The sequence below is a fragment of the Balaenoptera borealis genome (genome assembly GCF_965194805.1).
Source record: "Balaenoptera borealis genome assembly, chromosome: 13".
NCBI lineage: Eukaryota > Metazoa > Chordata > Mammalia > Artiodactyla > Balaenopteridae > Balaenoptera > Balaenoptera borealis.
In genome coordinates, this window is record NC_138870.1 from 92,693,672 (window position 1) to 92,699,400 (window position 5,729).

At 48.2% G+C, this 5,729-nt stretch overlaps 1 protein-coding gene across 1 annotated transcript in view; it reads right to left on the minus strand.

The window, feature by feature from the left end:
• The window catches only part of LARGE1 (LARGE xylosyl- and glucuronyltransferase 1), a 596,040-nt gene that overhangs the window by 571,534 nt on the left and 18,777 nt on the right, over nt 1–5,729 (minus strand). The gene's annotated exons all lie outside the window — the stretch shown is intronic.

Genomic DNA, 5,729 nt, shown 5'->3' on the forward strand with positions numbered 1-5,729 from the left:
TATCATGTCATTCTCTCTAGCAGACACAAAAATGTGGTCCCTACCCACAAGGCATTTGTGATCAAGAGGTACTTGAGTGACATGGGAAAACCACCAACGCCAGATTTAACCACTAACTCTAAGCAATGGCAAAAGGCAGCCCATGCAGATGCAAACTGCTGACTTACTAAGGCCTTTTGGGTGTGTGAACCAACCCCTCTGTCCCTTTCACTGCGTGTTGAGGTGTGAGTTGATGGCACTGAAGATGCAGGGATCTATCAAATCCACAGGCCTGCCTTCCTGGGTCCCCAAATTGGGCTCCTAGAAGCCAGTCCTGTGGGCCTGGACTCTACAAGTCTAAGGCTAGAAGCACACAGGGTTTGCCTCTAAATGGGGAGGGAGAGCTGTGGGAGTGTCCGGACCATGCCGCCATCCTTCGCCTCTATCTTGACCCACTGCCCAACCGCCTGTCATACAAAGGCCCTCATTCCAGGATTCTGAATCTTGGGGGATTATGCTAATCTCCTGGGGAGTTTTTGATCCCACTGCCAAGCTGCGCCCCAAACCAGCTGAATCAATACTTCTGGGAGTGGGGCCCAGGCATCAGTAGACATTAAAGCTTCCCAGATGATTCTAACATACAACCGAGGCTGAGAACCACTCCCCCTCCCCCTCAGCAGGGCAGCTGCCCCCCACTGGACCTCCACCCCTGACCACCTGGTCTCCCTCACTATCTTTTTTCTTATAAATTTATTTATTTATTTATTTATTTATTTTTGGCTGTGTTGGGTCTTTGTTGCTATGCGTGGGCTCTGTCTAGTTGCGGTGCGCGGGCTTCTCATACCAGTGGCTTCTCTTGTTGCGGAGCTCGGGCTCTAGGCACACGGGCTCAGTAGTTGTGGCTTGTGGGCTCTAGAGCACAGGCTCAGTAGTTGTGGCGCATGGGCTCAGTAGTTGTGGCTCACAGGCTCTAAAGCGCAGGCTCAGTAGTCGTGGCGCACGGGCTCAGTTGCTCCGCAGCATGTGGGATCTTCCCAGACCATGGATCAAACCCGCGTCCCCTACACTGGCAGGTGGATTCTTAACCACTGCGCCACCAGGGAAGTCCCTCCCTCACTATTTCAATTTAAGCTTTCAGCTATGCCCCCAACCCCACACTGTCCCACTGTGGTCCAGCACGAAGGAATCATCAGAACCCTCCAGGTGGCCAGTGTGTAGCAACTCTATTTTCCAAGCAAAACTGGGACACGGGATCGGGGAGAAATACCCCTGTACTCTTCCAAGGCAGGTAAGTTAGAGGGCACGTTTGGAGTTCTAATTCTGGTTTGGACACACACAAGCTCCATGTGACCTCGGACAAGAAAATGAACCCCACTGCATCTCAGTGTGTTCCTCTGTAAATCGGGCAATGTGATATCCACCTCATTGGGGCTGATGCAAAGACACAGTGACAACTGTTAATCAAGTGTCTAACATACAGCACGTGCCCCCAAAATGGCAGGGGCTTTTATTAATTTATTATAAGGGAGCCAGTCCAATCAGAGTTTACATACCAAAATAGAATATCTGGGACAGCTTCACAGCTTATGGGGACAACAAGTGAGGCAGAATATTAGAAATCAGAGCCACCCCAGAAAAATGTGATTACCTATATTTTGTGTAGTGAGCATCGTGACCAAGAGGCAAGATATGGGTTTAGGCCAACGCAAGAGCAAGTGGGGGATGGAGAGGAAAGCTCAACCGCACAGAGGTGTGTTGAGTTGGAACCCTGAGTCTCAGGACTCAGTCACTGCACTAAAAACCACTGTCCTCAATATCCTATAATAACCTACAATGGAAAAGAATCTGAAAAAGAATATATATATATATATATATATATATATATATATATATATATCTGAATCACTGTGCTGTACACCTGAAAGTTAACACAACATTGTAAAATCACCTATACTTCAATAAAAAATAAATAAATAAAAATTTTAAAACCACTGTTCTTCCTGCCAACAGGGGATGAGACACACCCCTCAAGCCAGAAACCATAAGAGAACAGGAAGGAACCACAGGGATGAAGTGACCCTAACAATGAATGTATCTGAACATAAACAGAAAAGAGAAAAACAGGCTATCTGCACACTCCCAGTGGACGAGAAGGGGTGATAGAGGCCTGAGGTGTCTGGGGTGGAAAGTGAGGATGGAATAAATTCAGAGAAGTCTCTGATGAGGCTCAGTATTAGTTAGCTATTGCTGTGTAACAAATTACCACAAAGCTGGTGGCCTGAAACAGTACTTTATCTCATAGTTTCTGTGGCTCACAGTCTGGCCATGGCTTAGCTGAATCTTCAGCAAAATAGAGATTCACAAGGCTCCAATCAAAAGACCTCCCTGGTGGTGCAGTGGTTAACAATCCACCTGCCAAGGCAGGGGACACGGGTTCAAGCCCTGGTTCAGGAAGATCCCACATGCCGTGGAGCAACTAAGCCCATGTGCCACAACTACTGAGCCTGTGCTCTAGAGACCGCGAGCCACAACTACTGAGCCTACGTGCCACAAATACCGAAGCCCGCGTGCCTGGAGCCCGTGCTCCGCCAACAAGAGAAGCCACCACAGTGAGAAGCCCGTGCACCACAACTAGAGAAAGCCCGCGCGCAGCAACAAAGACCCAACGCAGCCAAAAATAAATAAATAAATAAATTTATTTTTTAAAGAAACAAGGCTCCCATCAAGGCATCCTCAGGTGGAGGTTCTCGGGGAGAATCTACCTGCAAGCTTGGGTGCTGGCAGAATTTACTTCCTTGTATCTGCAGGACTGAGGGTCTTACCTTCTTGCTTGTGGCTGGGGGTCACTCTCAGCTCCTCTAAGCCACCCACAGTCCCTTGCCATATGGGTTTCGCCAACAGCATCAAGCCAGCAAGGAGAGCCCCTACAGCAAGTCAGCCAGCAAATGCAATTACAGGAGTCACATCCCATCATCTATGCTATATTCCGTTGGTGAGGCGAGTCACAAGTCCTGCCCACTCACACCCAAGTGGACGGGATTACACAAGGGCATGAACATCAGGACGTGGAGGTCACAGGGTACCACTTTTTTTTCGTTGTGGTAAAATATACATAACCAAATATACCATTTTTAAGTGTACAGTTTAGTGGCATTAAGTACATTCACACTGTTGTGCAACCAGGACCACTATCCATCTCCAGAACTCTTTTCATCTTCCCAAACTGAAACTCCGTACCCATGAAACACTAACTCCCCAGGCCCTGGTCACCTCCACTCTACTTTCTGTCTCTATGAATCTGACTACTCTAGGTACCTTATATGAGTGGAATCATAATTATCTGTCCTTTGTGACTGGCTTATTTCACTTGGCGTGATGTCTTCAAGGTTCATCCATGAGGGCTCATGTGTCAGAAAATCCTTGTTTTTAAGGCCAAGTAACATTCATTGTATGGATATAACCACACTGTGTTTTTCCGTTCATCCATCGATCGACATCTGGGTTGCTTTCATTTGGCTATTGTAACACTGGTGTAAACCTGGATGTTCAAATACCCATTCAAATCCCTACTTTCGATTCTTTGGGGTATATACCCAGAAGCAGAATTCCCAGATCACATGGTACTACGGACATTGTTGAGGCCCACGTGTACCTATACTGAATCAGGTTGGCTTGAGAGCCTCTTAAGACTTAAAGGAGCAGAGGAAGAGTAAAGGGTGCCCAAGTACCTGAGAGCAATGTAACACTACCAGCACCACCGGTCCTTCAGTGATGCCACTGCCTCAACTAGGATGTGCAAACATATCAGTGTTTGCAGTGCCCCACCTACAGGATACCTGGGACACTGCCCACCCCCAATACCGATCCTTAGTTTGCTTCTGACTTTTGCTATCACTCTACATTTGAAAGGAGTCTTTTTCTGTTCCATTGTTTGAGTTTTCTATAATTAGATAGATAAGCTCACAGGGAAAGCAAGAGTCTCTCAAAGCACTGCCCTAGGGCCGAGTGTGGATGCAACATGCCAGAGCCCCTTCCCTGCCAACCAGAGCTGCCAGCGGCATTCCAGCAGAGGTCCTCAAGGGAGGAAACTTGGGATCAGAAAAGACTTGGAGCTTCTTTTTCCAGCCATCTCCCCAGTCTTGGGCATCGTGGAGTTCTCTGGCCACACCTTTGCAGGTGTGGGGCAGCTCTGCAGGCAGGCGTCCAGTCCTTTGATACGCTCCCTGGAGTCTTCCAGCTCCCGTCCCCCAAAACCCAGGAAGAAGCCAAAATGAAAGCTTAGGTTGACTCAGTCACAACTGCTTAATGAGACAAAACCATCTTTGCAAAACAGCTGGCCACCACGACCCAAACACGCTTCAGCCTTTAAATCAAGCACATTCTTTTGGAAAACCTCCCACGTCTACTCCTCCGTTCTTATTTTTGCTTACCCCAAAAGCTGCCACCGGCAAACTCACACTGGTGGTTCAGGAAAACAAAGTCCCAGGGATCTATTATTACGGGCAGAATGAGGGGTTCCTTCCTGCTGTCCCAAAGTAGCACCAGATGAAGGAGGGAAGCAGGCCGGGTCTGGACAGGCACGGAGCCACCCCGTCTCTCGGGTAGGAGGTGCGATGGTGGTGTGATGGGAAAACGCAAGGGCAGCAAAGAAGGCCTTATCTCCATCCGTCCCATCTCAGCCAGTGAAGGTGAAATCGGAGGGGGAATGCCAATGAGGACGCCGGATCTCCAGACAGCCAAAATGTGGCGCTTTATTTTGGAGTCTAAGTGACTGCAAACAAGCCATTATCAAATCTCTTCAGGGACAAAACTCCGTGTTGAAGGGGACAAATAAAAATAAGTACATTAAGCACAATAAATCACACAGACCTGTCGCTGAGACCCATTATCACTGGGGGATTACGGGACTGTTTCCCTCCCGGCCTTTCAGCTCTTGGTTCCTGGTTTTCCCATCATTGTTTTAATATTGCAGCCATTACTCTCTGTGCCACGAAGAGCCTGCTGTTTCTCTGTAGTTCTGGGTGGCAAGGGCATAATTTGTTTTATGATTTGCTTGGGAGGGTAGCTGTTTTATATTCATCTTTAAAAGATACATTTGATAAATCGTAGCAATGAGACCCCGCTTAAAAAACAAGACCCAGGCTGGCATTCCTTTCAGCATCAATGTGGTCACGGCTGCAACAATCCAAAAGACACCCAACCATTACCAGGAGGGCTGTGCTGTTTCTTTGGGGGCCCACATGCCCAATAACGGCCTTAGTCATGTTTAAAGAGTCACTGAATCATGTGGCAGGCAGCCTGGGCTGGAGGGAGACAGTCAGGGGTTGGAACTCAGGGGGCCTGGGTTTTACCATTAAGTTGGTGTGACCTGGGGCAGGTCCTCTGACCTCCTGGGCTGAACTGTCCCATCTGCCCAAACAAACCAGTTGGTCCACATGCCTCTCTGGAGCGGAAGGTTTCTGCATTTCTCGAAGATGCAGAGGGAGTGGGCGGAGCTTTAAGCCAGATAATAATACTTTTCTTTCCACCTCTCTCTCAACAAGATCATTACAAGATTCATCTTAAAATAAAAACCAACCCATTATGCAAGATGTCCATTATGACATCTTCCCCCAGTGCCCTCTTCTCCGATCCATGTAGAAATCTTCCCTCCTGCCCCTCATCCCTCGAGTTGTCTTCCAGGACAGTGCATTCTAAACACTGTAACCAAGTCCTCTCCCAGTGTTACCCACCAGGAAGTGGATGGAAGG